Below are 23,597 nucleotides of genomic sequence, written 5' to 3' on the forward strand. Positions count from 1 at the left end.
CATTATTACAGGAAAAGAACTGACAATTATTGCAGAACCTATCTATTTTTCTCTACACTTTCTCCATGTCTGCAGGGGAGAAAAAGGAAAATCTAAGTCTGATGACATGATGCTCTTTTTTACAACCACTGTTGCAATGCAATGAATGTGGGAGGCTCTAAAACAGTGAGGAATATGGATGTAGCGAGGGGGCGTGGCCTCCCTCACCCACCCCCTGATGGGTGGAAACAGAAGGGTGGGACAGGAACTGGAATTATAAAGGGCGGGCCCTTAAGCTCAGTTGAGCCAGAGCTGCTGGAGGAGAAGAACATCTCCCACTTGCTGGACCTTGAGCCATTACAGCACCAAAGCCCTAACTGTTTGGTGCCCTGTCCTGCCTGAGGGCCAGGGCCCGGGCCCCTAGACTCTTTTTGCTGCTGTGCCCTGATTGCAGGCCAGAGCTTCCTAACCAGTTGGGGCCCCGCCCTGCCTGAGGGCCTGGGGCTCTGAGACTCTTTTGCTGCTCTGCCCCAACTGTGGGTTAGGTCTACCTACCTGTTTCGTTCTCTGCCCTGCTGAAGGGCTTGAGCTGCCAGAGCTAATTCCCCCTGAATTTGACCACTACAGAGGCAGCATAGCGAGGGGATGGGGCCTCTCTCCCAGATGGTCAGGGAGGGACGACCCCAACCTCCTACAATGGACTATTACTGAATGCAGTGAAAACAAAATGCATGTACATTGATGCAAAACAAAAACAGGATGCAAGTGGACATTACGGTCAATGGACAAGATATAGAGGCAGAAAATAATTTAATTATCTGGGCTCATATACAGTGTATCCAACCAAGGAGGTTATTCCAAAGAAATCAGAAGATGACTAGGGATGGCATGCTCAGCAGTGGCCTCTCTTAAGAAAGTGTGGGAAAACTATGGCATCTTGAAATGTATGAAGGTGTGATTGGTGAACAGCCTAATTTTTCTGTAGTGATTTCTGGGTATGAATCCTGGGAAGTTAATGCTGGTGAAAAGAAGAAAATTGAAGCTTTTGAGATGTGGTGCTGGTAAAGACTCTTGCATACCTCCTGATGAATAAAAAAGACAAATGCCTATTTTAGAAATAGTATTGGAGAGAAGCAGACTCCTATGTCAGAATCAACAGATGCAAACTTATGTACACTGGTCACATTAGCTGTAGAGATAACAATAACCTTGAGAAAGGTCAGCTTCTGAGTGCTCAACGTTAGTGATGGATTGTGAAGGCTTCTGAAATTCTGTTATGATTTTACCGATATTCAGACATGAATACATGGATTTACTTTAGACTAAGAAATTGCTAATTTTTGTCTGGACATGATGGGGGATAGCAGTATGGTCATTTCTTCCAGTATAGCTTACAACTCCCGTCCACTCCTGCAGTGCTTCTGGGGGGGAACATCTTTGTGAATTACTTCACAGTGTATCTCGCTGGTCTGCCCTTTACCTTTTTGAATAAAGCCATTCTCTGCCTCCTTGTCTCCCACCTCAGTATAATGTCACTGAAAGTCAGGACAGTCTAAAAAGGGATGTAGAGTGGATTACTATCCATCTCACCCCCAGATGCCCCTCATTAACTCTTCTGACACCGTATAAGCACTACCAAGGCACAACAAAACTGCAGAGCCAGATCAGGAACATAATTCCCACCACTACCACCCCAGTCTCCAAAGCACAACAGACAAAAATCACAGTGCACCCAGTACCTCCTGAAACACAGACCACTTACCAGCTTTGAGGTTCCACCAAGACTGGGAAGAATCTCACAGATGTGTGTATATATGTGCAAAATAAGCAAATGTGTATTTTTCATATTCCCACAGCCACGGCACCTGCAATGGCTACACCTCAAAGACAGTGCTTCTATCAACAACTAAGTGGCTGGCCAATCTCAGGGCGTGAAAATGGAAAACTCAGGATTAAATGTTTTCAGACCTCACTGCAGAGTCCCAAAGAAAAACTAAAATAGTGGAGAGAGGGAGGCAGTATTTGAGGACAAAGAAGGAATAAGATAGGGAGATCTCCCCAGAGACTGTGGCAGTGGCCAAGGACAGAGTTGCAGATGCCAGGGAAAGCATCACAATGGCCAAATAAAGTATGAAAAAAGGCAGGGAGGTGCAAAGGCAACTCATGGATGCAATACTAAGCCAAGATGCTGTTTCAATGCATGTTGCTATTAGGGGGGCAGGCACTTCAGTCCTGTAAACTGGGAACCAAATATGTTCTTTAATTCCTGGATAATACTCCTGCTGTACACTCTTCCCCCGCCGCCCCCCAATACTCTGAGGCCATTCTCTTCACAGAGCCAACCTCTGGGCATAGAGAACAGTGGCAGCTGGGAGCCCAGTTGTTTTGAGCCTTCCAACATTCCTGCTAACTTCAAGCCATACTCCAGAAGTCCCGTGAACAAGAATAAGCAGAGGCAAAGCATATACTTGTCTGTGACAAAATAAGAACAATAGGCATCCCTGAAAACATTGACCCATCTGTTTCTATTTTCTACGGATTGCCTTGCTAGCTGCTCAAACTACTGAGCAAGTCTCTGCACCTCAGCCTCCCACCCATCATCAAGGCTTTTTCCTTTACTGACAAATATGGTGCAAAACACAATATGTTGATTTAATACTCCTGATGCTGGAGGAGCTTGTTGCCATATCATCTGCTGAGTGGTGCAATGGGTGAAGACCAAAGCTGAAAGTTTGAGTGCTGAAATACAGCCCAAGTAGCCTTTGCCTATTAGCAGTTGCCAGCATAAGTGGCGTGGAGCACTGTTGGGTCCATGATGGCCAACAACAGCAATTCAAAAAAGGGCGCTAGCCCACCCAGAAAGGCAGCGTGGGCAAAGAAAGTGGGATTTTTAAAAAATTTTTGAACCCGCCTGGCTTTTGCTTTGCATCCTACAATTCACAAGGAAAAAAAATAAATCCTAGGATGCAGGCTGAGATACTGTCTGACAACGCCACACGCTTGGCAGGCAGTAAAGCCACCACTTTGTATATACAGGATGCAAATTAAAAGATGGAACAGGTGTTTCATTTGCATGCTATTGGTGTGGCTTGCATACTGTGTGTTACCTTATGTGCACTCCCCCCACACCATAGACAAGCCCTGAGCCAATCCTCTTGAATGAAGAATTTGCCTGCTAGATAACTTCTTCTTATGATCACCACATGCATCTCTGACAAAGCTATTGGTAGCCATGTTTTTTCTGGCCTGGTTTCTGCTTCTCCCCATCCCATTTTCTGACACAGAAGACAACAGCTGCATGGTCTGGCTGAAGCAATATAAAATCATCTGATCATCCTGAGAGGCCCATGGAGCCCTTCTGACAACTGTAATCTATAAAATACCATTGATGTTTCTACTAGGGCCACTGGCTCTGATCTGAAGCATCTTGAAATGTGGCACCTCAACACTATAGGTTCACAAATACTTTAATTACAATTCTTTGGGCTTTCCCAGTTGGTATATTCAGGAAGTCTGATACTATTCAATTGCTTCTTGCACTTACTAAAGTTTCTGTGTCTCCTTTTGTAATTCCTGAAATTGCATATTACATAGATTCTGATTTAAACCTATCTTGAAAGGATATTTTAGAGCAACACTGACCTCTGTTGGATATATAGCAGCTTACAACTGAATCCACATGTGGATGGACCTGCCAAACTCTTGTGGCACTATATACGCAAACAAGAAATTCTGCCAATAGCTTTTAGAACAACATCAAGCTTGCATAAGGATTCTTAATTAGTTCATCTAAGGATTGTGGCAAGCAGAAAAGTTTTATCCAGCATCTGTTGGTTGGGAAGATCAATGTAGTCTCTGCTTGCATGATGACAATCCCAGAGCCTTGAATATTACAGACTAAAATCAAATAGTCCAGATTGTCACCATTGAATTGGCTAACTTGCACAGTTTGAAATTCTGAGACTCCAAAGCCGAGGCATATTAATCCTGTGCCTTAATTCCAGTCATGTGGAAAAGAAGAGACCAGAGCAGCCCTGGTAATATGGAAGCAGCCAATATTGGGCACATGGGGCCAGGATGATCAGCTGCTGCTTTGTTAGTTGCAATGCAATGAGAAATGTAAGGCTTGTCTACAGAAGGATATCCAAGAAAATTAATTTGAACTAAGGCCTGGTTTACAGTAAAAGTTAAGCCACCCTAACTACGTAGCTCAGGGGTGTGAAAAATCCACCCCCCTGATTGGCGCAGTTAAGCTGCCCTAACCCCCCCCAGTGTATACAGTACTAGGCTTGGTCTACACTACAGAGTTAGATTGACGTAAGGCAGCTTACGTCGACCTAATTATGTCAGTGTACACACTACAGCCTTGCTCCTGACGATGTAAGTGCCTTACGACACCAACATAATAACTCCACCTCCACGAGAGGCATAGGGCTTATGTCGGTGTATTTAGGGTGATGCAGTGTCCGTGTAGACACTGCAAGTTATTTACATCAGCCATTGGCTGTCATTCTTGTCAATTTCACGGCTCTGGCGGGGAGCTGAGAGCCCAGGGGAACGGGATATTGCGGGTGTGTGTGTGTGTGTGTGGGGAGCCAGCTCCCAGTGGGGAGCCGTGTGTGAAGCTGAGAGCCTCTTAAGTCGGGTAAAGCACTCCTGGTGAGGACGAGCACCACAATTACTGTGATGGTTGTAAGTCGACCTAACATAGGTCAACTTAAGTTTGTAGTGTAGACATGCCCCTACGTCAATGGAAGAATTCTTTCGTTGACCTACTGACCATCTCTCAGGGAGGTGGAGACCCCTCCCATCAGCACTAGTAGTATCTACACTGAAGCACTACAGCAGTGCAACTGCAGCAGTGGAGCTGTGCGGCAGTAGCATTTCAAGAATAGATAAGACCTAAAGGTCTGAATTTGAAGTGGATTAATTAAACCACATTAAATCCCTGTGTGGACTGTTATTCAGAATTAAAGTGGCCTTAATTCAGTTTATCTTAATTCACTTTGGAAGTGAACTGTGAGGTATGAACAGAAAGACAGCCCAAATTTGGAACATCCTGCTTAATGCAGGGCTTTTGAGAGGTGTGTATTTTCCTTTTCCTTCTCCACTCTGTGTTGTTTCCCATATTCGATGACTGTTTGTGACGAAGTGAATGCAAACAAGATAGCAGTAGCAGCAAGACAGCATCATTTTCTGCCCTTTTAAAGGGCAGAGGCCCTGAAAAATATAAATGACTCTATAACATACATGGTACTTGGTAAGGACACCTCTATGCATCTGTAGTTTGACGGTGCTTTTTATAGATATAGTCTATATCAATTTTTAATTCCTCTTTAGTGACAAGTGGAACCATATAACAGATAAAGTTAAGTCAGTGTTTAAAACTGCCTCCAACCCTGGCAAGGTGGGTGAGATAATATCTTTTAATGGACCAACTTCACGCTTGTCCCAGCCTTGTTTCGCTCATGAACAGAAGTTGGTCCAAATAAAGATATTACCTCACCCATCTTGTTTCTCTAATATCCCGGGACCGTTATGATTACAGCTATATTGCATCCAACCCTGATAAGCTTTGGATTTCCTTTGTAGGATGCATATATTGGGCACCATGGCAAAAGGTTACATTCCCTTCAAAGAGATTAAGCACTGTTTATGCAGTTTGTGACTCATAAAGTAGCCAAAAACAATGGTACAGTATATTCAATAACTGGGTCCTATATTTCCTGCCTGGCCATCTGTTCCAGCCTGCTGGTAATAACCAGAGTATCTGTCATTTTAAATGACATTTTGACAGAAACCGTCACATCCAGATGCATCTTCCTGTATTCAAATCACACTCTTGTTAGAATAGTGTGTTGTGGCCATCAAAGCTCTTTGTCAGAGGTTGCAATTACATACTAATAACAGAGAAAGAGTGAGAGAGAGAGAATGTGTGTGTGTGTGTGTGTGTGTCGGGGGGTTAATCTACAAGATGAGTAGGATCTTAGGATTGTACCATGACTCAAACTGCCCTTTAGGTGGAGGAATATACTGATTTGGGCCCCATTTCAGTGAAGTATATGCTTAAATCCCATTTAAGTTAATGGGACTTAAGCACGTAATTAAGCACTTTGTTGAATAGGATACATGTAAGCATATGCTTAAATGCTTTGCTGAATCAAGGCTGTGGCTGGGTTTCAAACCATCTATGTTTACACACTTCAGTAAGCATTAGTCTCACTCTGGTTCAACAGTAAAAAGTGCCAGCTCTATCAAAAACATGGAAGTAACTTTAATTTTGGCTTAATTGTTCCTTTGTTACCTTTGCTTTGCTGTCTTGGTAAAAGGATACCAGGAGCTTTTCTTAGGGCCTAAAGCAGGGGTAGGCAACCTATGGCACGTGTGCCAAAGGCGGCACGTGAGCTGATTTTCAGTGGCACTCACACTGCCCGGGTCCTGGCCACCGGTCGGGGGGGCTCTGCATTTTAATTTAATTTTAAATGAAGCTTCTTAAACATTTAAAAAACCTTATTTACTTTACATACAACAATAGTTTAGTTATATATTATAGACTTCTAGAAAGAAACCTTCTAAAAATGTTAAAATTTATTACTGGCACTCAAAACCTTAAATTAGAGTGAATAAATGAAGACTCGGCACACCACTTCTGAAAGGTTGCCAACCCCTCGCCTAAAGTGTACTGTCCTCCAAATAATGTGACTCCCATGCAGCATCTTGGAGGGGGCTTTTTAGAAATATTCTTTACACTTTAGTGGTTTAAAAATAATTACTTGAATCCTCCCAACTGAGTATTATGTCAGAAAGAGGATTTCTACTTCAAAGATGTGTGTGTAGGGTGGGCGGGGGGAGTGGGGAGGAGAGTGATAGGAGAAGCAGCAGGTACTGATATATTTTCAAAATAATACACAAAGCCTGTCAATACAATAGAGCTTGGCCCAAAGTGCAGTGTTTGGGTCTGGCCCTCTCTCTAATAATAATACAATACAATGTTATCTGTATATCATCTTTGATATAAACTATTTCACAGCAAAACACTTTGAGTTAAATAACAGTTATAAAGTTAAAATAGATAAATAACAGAGGAAAAGAGAAATTAAAGATGTATAAGCAAGGGAGAAGACAGATGAAGAGAGGTGCAGATGCTGCAACAACTTGGCTTTTTTGCCAAGTGTGGTGTGATTGTGTGTAGAGCCCTGCAAATCTGCAGATATCCACTTTAGAGCTTGATGGAGTTTAGAGAACTGATACTTGAGGGTATAAAAAAAAAAGAAGCTGGACTAGGCAAGGCAGGAAGAGATGAAGGCCTGGATGAGGATTTCAGCAGACTTAGACCTGAGGCAGTGGTATACATAAGCCATATTTTAGGGAGGTGATGGCAATTGAAAGGAAAGAAAATTGAAAGGAAATTCAGCAGTGCTGATGCCATGGTTACAGTCTGAATTTGGGAAGGAGAGAGATGAATGAACCATAAAAGGACACTCTTCTTTCCCATTAATATCATGATAATCTTTGAGACAGTTACCTCAGGATCATGAAGCTTACTTAGTCAAGACAAAAAGAAAAGGAGTAACAAATTTATTTGAGCATAAGCTTTTGTGAGCTACAGCTCACTTCATCGGATGCTGTCGCTCACGAAAGCTTATGCTCAAATAAATTTGTTAGTCTCTAAGGTGCCACAAGTACTCCTTTTCTTTTTGCGAATACAGACTAACGTGGCTGCTACTCTGAAATTAGTCAAGACAGATAAAGAAGTGGAATAGAAAGAAGACACTGAAGTTGTCAAAAGACTGAGTAAAAGTGGTACCTATTATTAAGAGGCAGAGTAGTTGACAGCTCTGAAAGCTGCATTGAGGTTAAGGTGGATGAAAGAAGAAAGAAAGAAGTTATCTACATAGAGGAGAGTAGTTTCTGTGCTGTGGCCAGAGGAAAACCCACATTGACAACAATTAAGGATCTTGTGTGGAAAGACAGTGAGAAAGATAAGAAATAAAGACATTTTGAAGGAGTGTACTGAGAAAGAGAAGGTTTGAAATAGAGCAGCAATTCAAAAGCCAGGATCAAAGAAGTGTTCTGAGTAATGAGAGGAAAAGGAAATACAAACAAGTATGGTATACTGTAGCATAGGCAGTGATTTTTCTAAACATGATGTTTTCCACAGTCATCAACTGCTCTGTAAATGCTGGTGAAGGATGAGGATTACTCTCCACTACTCCAAAACACTTCAATAGGCTTTTCATCTGGAGATCCCAGCACATTGTTGTCATTTGCTAACACTGGTGTCTTTGTCAGATTTACCAAGACAACTTCTAATGCAGCCTCTAACCACGCCAGGCTCAGAAAGGGGAATTTTCCTTCTCTTAGTAACTTTCAACACAAAACAAATATTTGTTGACTATGGCAGCCCTGCAGGTCCAGAAGGCTGCACATGACACTTTAGAAGAGCTTGATCATTACAACTATGACTCTACAAAATTGCAGTTTAAATCCTAACACTTTATCTGCAGATATTTGGAACAATTTTCTCGTGTACAAGAAAGGAAAATATACTTTAATGCATTCTTATTGAGATCCAGGCTTTTCATTTGAGCCCATCTCTTTCTTTTCCTTACCCTTTCTTGCTTTTTGCGTTTAACTCAACTTGGACATGGAAAATAGCTTTCTTACCCTCAATTTTGTTTGGTTAGTTTCAGTTCCTGGTTCTTAACCTGCGGATGCAGCAGGTAAACAAACTGGTCTGGCGCGCCAGGGGCTTTCCCTGAACAAGCGGCGGACCGGCTTTGAGAACCACTGATCTAGACCATCCCTGACAGGTATTTGTCTAACCTGCTCTTAAAAATCTCCAGTGATAGAGATTCAACAACCTCCCTCGGCAAGTTATTCCAGTGCGTAACTACCCTGACAGGAATTTTTTCCTAATGTCCATCCTAAACCGCCCTTGCTGCAAGTTAAGCCCATTGCTTCTTGTCCTATCCTCAGAGGTTAAGGAGAACAATTTTTCTTCCTCCTGCTTGTAACAATCTTTTATGTACTTGAAAACTGTTATCATGTCCCCTCTTAGTTTTCTCTTCTCCAGACTAACCAAATCCATTTTTTTCAATCCTTCCTTGTAGGCTATGTTTTCTAGACCTTTAATAATTTTTGTTGCCCTGCTCTGGACTTTCTCCAATTTGTCCACATCTTCCCTGAAATGTGGCATCCAGAACTGGACGCAATACTTCAGTTGAGGCCTAATCAGCGCAGCGTAGAATGGAAGAATTACTTCTTGTGTCTTGCTCACAACACTCCTGCTAACACATCCTGGAATGATGTTCGCTTTTTTTGCACACACAGTTAGCTTGTAATTCACTATGATCCTCCCAGATCCCTTTCCATAGTACTCCTTCCAAGGCAATCATTCTCATTCTGTATATGTGCAACTGATTGTTCCTTCCTAAGTGGAGTACTTTGCATTTGTCCTTATTGAATTTTATCCTATTTACTTCAGATCATTTCTCCAGTTTGTCCAGATGATTTTGAATTTTAGTCTTATCCTCCAAAGCACTTTCAACCCCTCCCAGCTTGGTGTCATCCACAAACTTAATAAGTGTACTCTCTGTGCCATTATCTAAATCATTGATGAAGATATTGAACAGAACCAGATTTACCCCCATGTCGAAATTTGTCAATAAATAGTTCACTGGATCTGCCAATTGCAATTATTTATGGTTTGGCTCAGTAGGGAAAAAAAACAACTTGTCGCATGAACTTCTATAAGATGTAAATCTGTGAATAATTTGATGAAGAAGTTAAAGAGATTTTAAAAAATGATAGGAGGAGATGGTAAAAACAGCATGAATATTAAGTAAAAAAACCTCAGGCTGACAAGACCAAAACATGCAGAGTTAAGTCATCCACTCCGTGCTTTACTCAGCAAATATCACAGGCAAGTGGGTGATTTATATATATTATATAAAAACATATGTTGTCATTAGGAACTGAGAATTCTCAGATGCGAAGAGGATAATGAAGCAAAGCTAATCCTGACACTTGGTTCAAACTAACTGGCTGTGATATCTTTTTGAACACTGCTAGCTATCGTTTTTTGGTACAAACTGCTATTTCCTAATTAAATGTTATTCTACACTCCATCAGGCAAAAGGATCATATGTTTTGAATGTGAAAATCATGTGTAACATACACAGGAGACAAATATAAGTGTGCATAGTTTGGTGTAAAGAGTTTAGTGGCATGTATTTAGGATGCTAAGTTACAAAAGATAAAGTGAATCATCTCAAATGAATGCTAACACAGATGCTTACCCTGCAAAGACTTACATACATGCTTAACTATATGCACTGTGAGTAGTCCCACTGAAGCGGAAAGCTAAGCATGTGTGTAAGTCTTTGTGGGGTTGGGGCCCCAGTCTTTTTTCTACATCATTTTGTGTTTTGTTTAGTGCCACACAATAATTTCTTAGAGCAAACTCTTTTAGGAATGGGACAGTTCTCAATTTTTATTGATGCTATTTTTCAGATATCTGTGCCTCTGCTTGAAAACCCTGTGCTTCATATCATGAGTCCAAGATACATTTTAAACCTCTAATTATAATCTAAAATAGCTTTTCTAAACACATTCTGTCATGATTTATAGTTCAATATCATAGTCTACCAGAGCTAAATACAAAAGATTTAACATGATTGGAAAGGGGGCGATTCCTAGCTCTCCAGTGGTATATAGTACCTGTATCTAGCTCTGAGGGCTTGTGAACTATTGCCCTTTAAACACGTTAATGGTCCTAGAATGAATACTGCTTGTCCTCCTCAGAAATCTATAGTTAGGAGGAAATTCTACAGTCTGGGTTAAATACAAAAATTCTCAAGCTTGGCGTTTATAAGAGGAAAAGTGCTGTTTGAAAGCTACATAGGTCCCTATCCTGTATAAACTTATTCATGTACTTAACTTTAATGTAACTTTAAGTTAAGTTTTCACAGTCATCCTCCCCACCCTCCACCCCTTTTCTAAGCATCCAATTTATAGGCCTTCCTCACAGGATCTCTTTTAGAGGAGGGGGAAACTGAGCTGAGGCTAAATACTTGTTCTCAGGGAAACTGGTAGTGCCGCTACAATCTGTCACAATTGTATATAGTATAAATCAATTTTTTTGGATCTATCATTGGCAGGCAGACTAAAAAGCCTTCTCATTCATACTAATGCTGCCACACACAGAGACAAATAATAACTTATCTCTAAATATATAATTCAGTTAATTATAATCCATTTGGCATACAAGGAATTTATTTACATGGTATATGTTTATTTATGTGGTTTTTCAAATCCATTCTTCCTTAAGGTTTTATATGTATGCACTGTATAATTCATGGCATACAGTGCTGCTTTAGGAAGCACTAGCTATATCCCAAGAGGAAGCTATATCCCACATTCTGTGCTTTGCCTCAATATGTTCATTCGACCAAGATTTAGGTACTGTAGGCTCTTGTCTGCACACAACTACTGTAGATAACGCCAGCAAACAAGACAGCTGTTCTTTCCATTACAGTTAAGAGTATGATCTGAACTGCATCCATTCTGCAAAGAATTTTTTTCCAGTCTTATCGAACTGGCTGACAATAATCTATTATAAACTGTAGCGACTCTTGACCACAACTCCTCTTTTACAAATAAGATTTAGCTGTATTATAGTCAAAGAAAATCAGATTTAAAGACTTTATTTCTTTCTTCTCGTTACAACAGTTGAAGACATAGAAATAAATTTCCTGCCATAATTTTTTATTATAAATTCAAATCCAAGTTTTGTTAAAAAGAAACAAACAAGAAACTCCTAAATTCTAAGTCAATCTTAGATATTTCCTGCTCTTTAAAATTATGCTACATAATTACCCTTTGTGTGGATATGGAGTTCATTAAGTATTCTAAATATAAACAATATCTTCTCTTTTGTAAATATGACAAAGAAATGCACAAATGCAAATATCTAGCCACACACCTAAAGGTAAAACAATGAGGACTCCTTGTGGCACCTTAGAGACGAACACATTTATTTGGGCATAAGCTTTTGTGGGCTAAAACCCACTTCATCAGATGCATGGGTTTTAGCCTATGGTGCCACAAGGACTCCTCGTAGTTTTTGCTGATACAGACTAACAGGGCTACCACCCAGAAACCTGAAACCTAAAGGTGTACTTGTTATAGGTGGGTCTTGGGGTTTTGATTTGTTTTTTAATTTTACTAATACTTTCGAAAGTACTGGTTATAAAATTTTATTTAATCCATCAGATCATTAGGTTCAAATGTCATTGTTCCTGCTTACACTGCTGTGGAATAGCTTTTACAGTTACTGGTGTTTGAAACAGAAACTTTTTACTCTTAAGCTTGCCAACAACATGCCTAAGGCTTTGTCGACAGTAGCACTTCTGTCAGCAAAACTTTTGCCAGTCAGGGGTGTGAAAAAACACATCTCTGACCAACATAAGTTTCACTGACAAAAGCGCTGATGTGAACAGCGCTATGTTGGTGGGAGTGGCTATACAGGAGGCCTGTGCTGCTGTATGGTCTGTAGTGTAAACTTAGCCTTAGGCTTAATTGCTTAATTAATTTACTCTAAAAGAATCAGGAAGCAAGAGCCTTCTTCAGAATCTTCTGACTGAAACATAAAAGAGTCTTTGCAGCACAGAGCACACAAGGTTACAATATGTAATTAATTAAATTGCTTGTCAAATTTGGGAAGAGCTTGTAAGCTGTTAGGTAGTACAGAGAGTAACTAGAATTTTTAGTAACTGAGGAAGTGAGCTGTAGCTCACGAAAGCTTATGCTCTAATAAATTGGTTAGTCTCTAAGGTGCCACAAGTCCTCCTTTTCTTTTTGCGAATACAGACTAACACGGCTGCTACTCTGAAACCTAGAATTTTCAGTGTGGTCAGTTAACTAGTTGCCAATCACTAGAGCAGACTTAATCAATTAACCATGGTCAGGGTGAAAGTAACATAAAGCACTTATGAAGGGGCGGGGCCTCAGGCAGAAGGAGCAGGGCTGGGGGATCAGCATCCCCCAGCCAGCCCATCCACACTGCCTGGGCCCCGCTGCACGGGGCTCCAGCAGTGATTTAAAGGGCCCAGGGCTCTGGCCACTGCCGGAGTAGCAGTAGCTCCCACTCTGCCCCCGTCGACAGCCCGGGTGAGGGCAGATTGACAACGACATTAAAGCACTGCCACAGCAGTGCTTTAAGGAGGGTCCTTTGCCATGGCAGCGCTTTAATGTCGCTGTACCGTTAGCATCCTACCCGTATCCACTTCACCCATGCTTGTGGAGAGGGAGGAGCTGATATGGGAGTATATACCCATCACTACCTGGATTTTTCAGATGCATGTCTTCTTTGTGCTAGCAGACCTGTGCAAAGTTGCTGCATCAAGACCATGAATCTAGCTCAAAGCCTTCTAAAATTAAGGTCTTTCCGGTTGTTAAACATTATTGTGGCAAGTAAAAGTTTATCCTCTGCTGCCCTCTGGTGGACATTTTGAGAGGTTACTTTGAAGAGTCAGTCCTGTGGAAGCTCTGCTTTGGAAACATTAGATGATTAGAATGAAGTATTGTTGCTAAGGCCTTGTCTACACTACAGGGAAAATTCGATTTAAGCTATGCAATTTGAGTTTCATGAATAGCATAACTCAAATCAACATAGCTTAGACCTACTTACCGCTGGGTCCACACTACGTGATGTCAACGAGAGACACTCTCCCGTCGACTCCCCCTACTCTTCTTGATCCAGTGGAGTACAGGAGTCAACGGGAGAGTGATCAGTGGTTGATTTAGTGGGTCTTCACTAGACCCGCTAAATCGACCTTTGATGCATTGATCGCTGCTTGTTGATCCCTGGTAAGTGTAGACAAACCCTAAGTGTTAATGAAAAAAGCTAAATAAAATGTTCATCTCTTTGCAAATCTTTTTTCACATCTTCCTCCTCTTAGCTCCATGCATGCTGTCTCTAGCTGTCTGACTACTTCTAGCTATTAGAGAGACAAGGTGGGTCAGGTAATATCTTTTATTGGACCAATTTCTGTAAGTGAGAGAGAAGTTGGGCCAATAAAAGCTATTACCTCACCTATCTTGTCTCTCTAATATCCTGGGACCAACATGGCTACAACTACACTGCATAATTCTAGCTATATGTAGGCAGGTTTCTTCTGGTTAGTTTCTGACACACTGATTTTCTTCAACTAACTCCCTCTCTCTTGCTATATATGTATTAACAGATATTTATACACACCAAATATGAACTGGTGATATCCATGTAATACGTTTATCATACACCTCTATGAAACCATCTGCACTCCAGCCTGATAATCTATCTCTTCCATTACTACTACTGACATGCTAGGCCTCTTAGTAGCTTCACATCATTCCCATTAAAAAATAAAATAAAAAAAAATCACCAGAAAATGGATTCTCCTATTCCTCTCATGTGTAATTCCCCATCCAAATAACACTTGTCTATGGTGCTGGATGCTGTAAAACAAGAATTGGATTTAAGCTCTGATATCTTGCAACATCTATGTACCATTGTAAAGGGAAGATTCATGCTGTTTCTTCTAACCTGGCAAGGTTCTATGATATTGGACGTTAAAATCACAACATTATTGTGCACAGAAAAGCTACTTAAATCATATTTGGAGTTTTCTAAAATGTGTTCGTGTGGAGAATAAGGGAAATATCTGTATTTTTTTATAAATATCATGTACACCTCAATTCACCTGGCTGATATTATGCTGCCTGACTGCATAGAGTTAAACCAAAGGAGGTGGCTAAGGGGAAACAAACAGGAAACAAAACAATGGAAAAGATGAGGTTCAGTGAGAGAATACTAATGGTCTTTGATGAAACAGTGGGGAAGCTATTGATTGGGGGATAACCCCAGCCTGACTCCAGAGAGGCTGGCAACAGTTTATTTTTCCAGGACTCAAATCTAGGATCAATGGGTACTAAAGCCTTGAAGATCCTGGGTTAGAAGGAAAGTACTGGGGGGAGTGAGCAGCAGCGACTGAAATGCTTACAGAGAAAGAGAGAGAGTGCATACTGCAGCAGGGCATCCTGCTTTTCCCAGCTAGAAACTGGAGTAGCTGGGCTGAAGGGAACTTATAGAAGCCTGCAAGGAAGGATTAGTGTATATGCTGTTTTCCCGCTTTGCTCTGTGTGCTATATATCTTTGGGTGAAAAAATAAATAATGCTTTGTTTTGAAGTTAGAGTTAGGAGAAGCTGCTTTTTGAGTCATTTTAATCAGCTGCTGTCACAGGCTACTGGAGTAAGGCCTGGCCTACACTACAGAGTTAGGTTGACGTAATTACTCATAAGCGTAACTCTGTAAGGGTATACAGTAAAATGTAGCTCCCACTGATGTAAGTCACCCACTACATTGACTAAGGCTATGTCTACACTACGGACGTTAAGGCAGCACAGCTGTACCACTACAGCTATGCCACTGTAAGGTCTCTTGTGTTGCCAGTCTTTGCCGGCAGGAGAGAGCTCTCTTGCTGGCATAATTAAACCATCCCTGCTGACATAGCGCTGTCCACACCAGCACTTTTGTTGGTGAAACTTATGTCGGTCAGGGGTGTGTTTTTTCACACAAGTGGGGAGCTGCCAGACTGAGATCCAGTCTCAGGGTATGTCTACACTGCAGTATGTACCCAAGTATGTACCTACAATCCTGGGCAGGATTGTACTTGGGTGGCTAGCCCATGTTGCTGCAGCTACACTGCTATTTTTAACGAGTTAGCTTGGTAGGCCTGCATGGGCTGCAATTGCACCTCCCAGTTGCTGTGTAGACATACCTCCAGAGTGGTTGAACCATGTGGCCCCACCCACCACAGAGAGAGAAGAAGCCAGGCCTGTCAGCAGAAGGGTCCACTCAAGGAGGACAAAATGGAATCTAAAGCATAGCTTGCCCTGTGATTGTGACAATTAGTTATAAACTTTCCCACTCTCTCAAAATCTTATACAGTTGGATTTATGATTAGGACCCTACCAAATTCACAGCCATGAAAAACACATCACGGACCGTGAAATCTGGTCTTTTGTGTGCTTTTACCCTATACAATACAGATTTCAATACAGACCAGCATTTCTCAAATTGGGGGTCCTGATCCAAAAGGGAGTTGCAGAGGGGTCACAAGGTTATTTTAGGGGGGGGTCGCAGTATTGCCAGCCTCACTTCTTTGCTGCATTCAGAACTGGGCATCCTGAGAGCGGCGGCTGTTGGCCGGGCACCCAGCTCTGAAGGCAGCACCCTGCCAGCAGCAGCACAGAAGTAAGACTGGGAATACCATACCATGCCACCCTTACTTCTGCACTGCTGCCTTCAGAGCTGGGTGGCCAGAGAGTGGCGGCTGCTGACTGAAGGGCCCGCTCTGCAGGCATCAGTGCAGAAGTAAGGGTGACAATACCATACCAGGCCATCCTTACCTCTGTGCAGCTCTGCCTTCAGAGCTGGGCTCCTAGCCAGCAGCTGCCGCTCTCCAGCTGCCCAGCTCTGAAGGTAACGCCACCATCAGCAGCAGTGCAGAAGTAAGGGTTGCAGTACTGTAATCCCTGCTACAATAACCTTGTGCCCCCACCCCCACTCCTTTTTCGGTCAGGACCCTTATAATTACAACAGCATGAAATTTCAGATTTAAATAGCTGAAATAATGAAATTTACAATTTTTAAAATCCTACGACCCTGAAATTGACTGTGAATTTGGTAGGGCCCTATTTATGATATTATAGCATCTTGGTGAAAGCAAATGGTGAGAGTAAAAAAATAAAACAATAGCATTTTGTAAAACAATGAAATTTTCATAAAAATAGCTTTTCTGTAAATACATCACATAACCAAACTTCCCGATGGTGTAGTGTGACAGAAAAACTTAACTGGCCCTTTTTTAGGATTACATGCATAACTGATTTGTGGCGTTGCCACTTGGAAACAGCAGCTATCCACGCAAGTGATGTACTAGTACTTATCTGAAGTTTCTGTCTTGTTCTCCTGAACCTTAGCTTACATTCAAAAAACAAAAGTATGTCTCTCGTTATTATGGTTGTGAGAAAAATCTGAAATGTGAACCAAGTTTCTTGATACATTTGGATAAAGAACACTGAGATAATTCAAATATGCCAGACTTCCATTTCACTTTGACTTTTTCCCTCCCTGTGCTTTTTCCCTCCCTCTTCCCATCCTGCCTCCTCATTTCCGCCTTCCTTTTTTTGCCTATTTGTGTATGTCTTTATTATTGTTACCCCTCCACCGAAACACATTATGTCTGTGCAGTATTGTCTGACTTAATTTTGCCCAGTCTTGCAGCTTTGCATGATTGCATAAATTGGTTGGCTATCCTGTGACCTGTATGGTATTTGGTACCACACACAAGCTGTACATTGTTTACCATTTTGTATTTTTAAATAATTCTTTATGAACATTAATAAAATATTAATCACACACACAAGCCAATCCTGGGAAACCTGGACAGGTGGCTACATATCCTGCTTGTTCCATGTAGGGATTAATCCCCATCTTGTTGCTGTAGTGGGGTGGGGGTGTGACACCTGTTGTAGGGGAGATGAGTGAGATCTCCGCATCTATTTAGGGGGGTCACATGCCCTGGTTGCTCTATAGCAGTGGTTTTCAAATCCTGGGTTGTGACCCAGAACTGGGTTGCAGTGGCTCTGGTCAGCACTGCCGACTGGGCTGTTAAAAGTCCCGTTGGCGGTGCTGCAGAGCTAAGGCAGGCTAGTCCCTACCAGTTCCAATATTGTGCTGCGCCCCGGAAGTGGCCAGCAGGTCCGGCTCCTAGGTGGGGTCACAGGGCTCCGTACACTGCCCCCGCCCCGAGCACCGGCTGTGGGGGAGGCGGTGCTGGCGGGCGAGAACAGCATGGAGCTGTTTGCATGCCTCCGCCTAGGAGCTGGACCTGCAGCTGGCTGCTTCTGGGGTGCAGCGCGGTCCGCGGTGCTAGGACAGGCGGGAAGCCTGCCTCTGCATCCCAGCTGTGTCGCTGACTGGGAGCCACTGGAGGTAAGCCTGCACACCAATCCCCTGCCTCAGCCCAGAGCACCCCCCAAACCCAGAAACCCATCTGCACCCCAAACCCCTCATCCCCAGCCCCACCGCAGAGCCTGCACCACCAGCCCAGAGCCCTGACCCGCTCCCACACCCCAACCCCCTGCCCCAGCCCAGAGTGCCCTCCCACACCCTGAACCCCTCATCCCCAGCCCCACCCTAGAGCCTGTACCCCCAGCCCAAAGCCCTGCACCCCTCCTGCACCCCAACCCCCTGCCCTAGCTCTGAGCCCCCCAAACCCAGAGCTCCTTCCTGCATCCCAAACCCCTCATCTCTAGCCCCAGCCGGAGCCTGCACCCCCAGCCCAGAGCCCTGACCCCCTTCTGCACCCCAACCCCCTATCCCAGCCCTCTCCCACACCCTGAACCCCCCATTCCCAGCCCCACCCTGCAATCCTCGCCCCTGCACCCCAACCCTCTGCCCCAGCCCTGAGCCCCTCCCAAACCCTTCATCCCCAGCTCCCTTGGGTCGAGGGCATCAACAGTTTTCTTCAACTGGGTTGCAGAAAAAAGGTTGGAAAACTACAGGTGTATAGGGCAGGGGACACCCCCATGGAGTGGGGGAGGGGCGCCCCGGCGACCACCGCTGCGGCGGGGCATTTCTCTGCTGGGGGTGGGGCCCTCGGGGCAGTGACAGGGTCACAAAGGGGAGAGGAAGCGGCCTGGGGAGAGACGCTGTCCTGGAGCCTGGGGAAGGAGGCCGCGGCCCCACCCCTCTCGGGTGGGAAGCGCCGGGGCCGGGCGAAGCGGAGACGGTGAGTTGCGTGTCCCCCGCTCGGGCTGGCTGGGCCGCCGCCCGCGCTGCTCCTGGGACAGGCCGTCCAGGGTAAGGGGACAGCTGGCCTCGGCCTGCCGCCCGTGCCTCCCTCCCAGCCGTGCGCCGGGCTCCTGGGGACTCCGCAGGGCAGAGCGGCCGCCAGTGGTAGGCAGCGGGCCGCAGCCGGGAGGAGGGACTTACAGAGAGCCCCCAGGCTTCGGGGGCGCTGCAGAGAGCCCCCACGGCGGGAGAGTGCAGAGTACGGTGACCAGATTAAACGGAGAAAATATCGGGACGCGGGGAAGCAACCAAAAAAACCAAAACCCAACAACAACAACAGAAAAAAGCGGCCGGAGTTGTCGAACCAAAAAAACCAAAAACGCCGGAGCGGCCAAAGCCGCAATATCGGGATAAATGGCCTCCTGACCGGGCAGCGGTCGGGACGCGGGAAAAAGACCTAAACATCGGACCTGTTCGTTTTCTATATTCAGTCATATCTGCTGACTTTAGTGTCAAAAATAAGTTTTGTTGTTTTATTTTCTGTTAGCCCATCAGCTCTGTGAACTGCTGGGCTGAGGCTACTGGATTTCTAATTGTGGATCAGGAACAGAATTGTTTATGATTATTATTTATTTATTTAGTAATCCAATCAACAACACCTTTTCAAATTTTTGAAGGTAGCCAGACTGCCCAGATGTCAGTGAGGGTCTAATTTGGCCTGCAGAACCCTTATTACTGGTAATGGCTGCATGAGATGGAAAGAACCTATTTTGGCTCTCAGGACTTCGATAAAGTTTGTGGTTCTGGCATGTAGTGGTGGTTGGGAATCAGTATACTTTTAACTGGATACATTTGATATGGAGTCGTTGAAACAATAAATATGAAAGTTCAAGATGCTTTTTAAAAAAAAATTTTTTTTTCGGTATGAACCACACTTTAAGGGCTAGGTACAATCATTCGTATTTGACAGAGAATCTGTCCTCCACAATGCTGAAGTTCTGTGCTCTTCTGGGGTTAAATCAGACCCTTTCAGTTTTATTTGCGTTATTTCCATTGCGTTTGTAGTCCACTAAATCTTTCTAGTTTCGGTACATATGGGCAGCCTACCTCTTTCTTTCTTTTTCTTTTAAGACAGTATTTCTCAGATTCCTTTTAACATTTCTCCCCATCCCCCACTGGATACATAGTCTGCAGTTTTCCTGTTTGTTCTCTAATCATTGAGCTTTGCAGTACAAAGTTAATCATATTGCTGTGATGTTGCAGTTCTGAAGTAGGTCAGTTCGGTTATATTGGAATTTACTAGAGAAAAAACAATCATTTTGACATTGTCAACCAATAAATTTACTTAAATACACATTCTAAAAGTGGCTGTCCTGTAGTAACATCTCTTATTCCTTCTTTTTTGTGGTCATGGATTACTGGGGTCATTTTTTCAGGCCAATGAATGGTCTGTTACTCTGTACAAAATGTCTTCTGTGGGTGTGTTATTTTCTGCTCTGATAAATTTGATGTTTGCCAAACCAATTTAAACTTGATGTTTACTTTTTATATAAAAAGAAGTAAATAATACATAGGTCTTGATTTCCACATTGACTAATGATTTTTTAGGTATCTCAATTTTGGCGATTTTGGGACACCTTAAAGGGGACTGATTTTTCAAGGATGGATTCTTAGTACTTTAAAATCAGTCGCCTTAATAGTATTTTCTCAGATGGGCACTACCAACTATGATAGTGATTGTTTTCTTTTTTGTTTGCTATGTGAGCACTTGTTCATAAAAAATCCATCTGAAACCACTAATTTGTTTCAAATACTCTAATGAAGAGCCATCAGATGATGATAATTTTTAGTTGCTCCTGACCTGGCTGGATTTGAAGTAGTGGACTAGAAACAAGTTTCCATATCCCATTAGCAATCCCCTAGCTGTATAGACTTTGGATTTAGGTTTTTGTTTTGTTTTCATCCATCTCTTGGTGAAGAGACCATTATTTAATTCAGTTCTGTCAAATAGATTAAAACTTCCTTTTTCATGATATTAAAAAATGTCTTGCAAACTCCCTGTTTTTAAAAAGCTTCATCCCTGTATTTAGGTATGATAAGGAAATAATCATCTAGGGTGGGTGTGGGGAGGGATGGGAGAAGAAGAAAAATCTCAGGCTCTAAAATTGCTTAACTTTGTGTAGGGAAATACACATTTCTGGTCTTGCATCTGTAAGTACTAGATAAAGGCGTACTGTTTTATTTATTTATTTATTTATTTATAATCTTCTAAATTATTGTGCAGGCAAGTTCTTTGCTCAGCAAAGCCTCTGCTGCCTTGGCATTAGGACACAGCTACTGAAGACAGTTTATCCTGTAAGATTCTTCAGATTTTCGACCTCTGAAGTATGTACTCCATCAGTTCGTAGATTACACTACATGTATGTCACGCTGTATTTATTTTTGTGATGCTGCCAGTAAGTATATACTGGATTGGATGTCTACTTGGTTTACTTCACTGAACTGATGGCAAAAATTTCATTTTTGTTAGGCAGTTTAAGATTCATCCATGTTCCGTGAGAAGGTCCACAAAGCATTATGTTTTCTTCATTTTTTGTTGCCTTAATCCCAGACATTTAATATGAAAACTGCAATAAATTATTGTTCAAATCAATCAAATGTTAAACCACACTAGCATGATGATATCCCCAGGGCATTAACTTGGGACTCAGGAGATGGGTTCAGTTCCATGCTTCCCATCTAGCATGCTGGCATTTGTTGATAACATTCTTAGGTGCATATCTCTCCCCATTGAATGTATAGGGACCCTAGATGCCTAACCCAGGCTTTGTGGATCCCACGGTTGCTCTAGCGATTTTTGTAGGTGCCTAAAACTTAGGTGTTGCAATGTTTAGTGTTGCAATGCCTAAGTCCCTTTGTGGATCTGGGCCTCCATTTCCCATCTATAAAATGAGGATAATAGTATTTCTCACAGGGGTGTTGCAGGTCCTCAGATACTATGCCAATAGGAGCTAGCTATACAGGTACCTGAGAGAGAGCTACACTTGATTAAGTTTATTGTATACGATATATTCTTGTAGTCTCACTTAAGTTGCTTATGGAATCATGTGACACCATTTTATATCTAACTTTGTCAAAAGAAAGTGCAGTTTTTCACCATGATGGATGAGATCCTAGGGACAGTGTAATGGAACATAGTAATTGCATTACTGGATCAGTCCAGCATCCTGGTCTCAGACAGTGTCCATCACTAGATACTTCAGAAATAGGTGCAAGATCCCCCATAGTGTACAGTTATAGAATAAATTCCCCTTGGGGGAAGTTTCTTAAACTCCAAGCCAAGTTGGCTTATGCCCTAGAGCAGGATGTTTTATATGCATTATGTGTTTTATATCTTATCTAATTGTCCACACAGATGTGTAATCCTTTTTTTGAATCCTGCTAAGTTCTTGGCTTCAATAATAGTTCATGGCATTAAATTCCACGAGTTAATTATGCATTGTGTAAAAGTACTTCCTTTTATCAGTATTAAACTTTCACTTTCATTGGAAGTCTCCTTGTACTTCTATTATAAGAGAAGGTAAACCAATCATGTAATTGAAAGAGTGGCGTATCATATAAAATAGGGAAATCCTCAGCATTCTCACTAGCATCTGGACACGCTTCAGTAGTGTTTTTTTCTTCTCCCTGGAAGACAGCTCTGTTCTCTTAATCTTACCTCATTTTAATAATTTGAGTTAATTGCTTGGCCTTTTAAAAGTTGAAGTAAGCAGAGCTAGAACCCAAAACGGAGGCCCTTGATAGTCAATACAGGGTCAGAAATGCCATTTTATGACATCAGAATCAAAACTAAGATCAAGGTATATAGGGAGAGAAAGTTTTAATTATTAACAATTGAACATACAATGTTCCGTGATATGAAGGCTGTAACAGGCAGTCTTTTAGTTCTCAGTAAGATTTCAGCCAGGAGAGAAATATTTAGTACAGTTTAAGCTTACTGTAATTCAGTCATAACAATCCTGCTATTGAGTAGCCTGTTGTGGTTAGCTAATTGAAGTGATCTTAAGAGTTGATCAATACAATGAGCTGCCCACTGGACCACACAGAATCCTGATTACTAACTAGAGAGATTCAGGGCTAGACGTCTCAGTTTTTCATAGTTAAAAAAAAAAAGTAGCCTAGCATGTGAAAAAGCAAAAGGGAAGCTGCCAGAAGTGCTTATTTGAAATGGGCATGATAAAATATTCATATTATTGGGGGGTGTATTATGACCAAACACTAATCTCTGTCTGCATTGTGCTCATCAGTGCAGTGGTTGAGTACTCTTTTAGACACCTGCATATGCCAGTGTCACCTAGTAAAGAACCATATCTAACCAAAACTCCCTTTTAATTGCAATTTGGATATGTCCCTTGGCAAGAGTCGCACATTCACTTGCCAAGTTCTCCAAAACAGATTTGATGTCTTGTTGGGATAAATGGATTATGCTGAACTTCATCGAAATTTATGCCATGTGCCTGAGATTAGAATCTGGCCCGTGCAATAAAATTATAGTGAAAGAAGTGATTTGACATCATAGGCCCTTATCCTGCAAACACTTGCAACATGGGCTTAACTTTACTAGCACAAACAGTCCAATCAACACCAGTGAGAGCTATTCACACTAATAATGTTAAGCATGTGTATGTTTGCAGGACTGGGGCCTGTTAGTATTAAATTATGTGGAATAATTGGGCCAAAGGTGTTAACGTAACCCAGATACTATCCAACATT

General features: G+C 42.5%; 1 protein-coding gene across 9 annotated transcripts in view; it reads left to right on the forward strand.

The window, feature by feature from the left end:
• The window catches only part of KYAT3 (kynurenine aminotransferase 3), a 56,477-nt gene that overhangs the window by 6,035 nt on the left and 26,845 nt on the right, over positions 1-23,597 (forward strand). Inside the window, exons 1-2 of one of the 9 annotated variants that reach the window (XM_073357130.1) lie at positions 18,706-18,893; positions 21,109-21,209. The exons of 1 other annotated variant lie outside the window; for it this stretch is intronic. The gene's annotated coding sequence lies outside the window, so the exon portion shown is untranslated. Of the gene's footprint in view, positions 1-18,705; positions 18,894-18,920; positions 18,990-21,108; positions 21,210-23,597 lie in introns of those variants that run through there. 7 more of the 9 variants (XM_073357138.1, XM_073357131.1, XM_073357135.1 and 4 more) reach the window with 7 other exon arrangements.

The sequence above is a fragment of the Lepidochelys kempii genome, chromosome 8, assembly GCF_965140265.1.
Source record: "Lepidochelys kempii isolate rLepKem1 chromosome 8, rLepKem1.hap2, whole genome shotgun sequence".
Classification (NCBI taxonomy): domain Eukaryota; kingdom Metazoa; phylum Chordata; order Testudines; family Cheloniidae; genus Lepidochelys; species Lepidochelys kempii.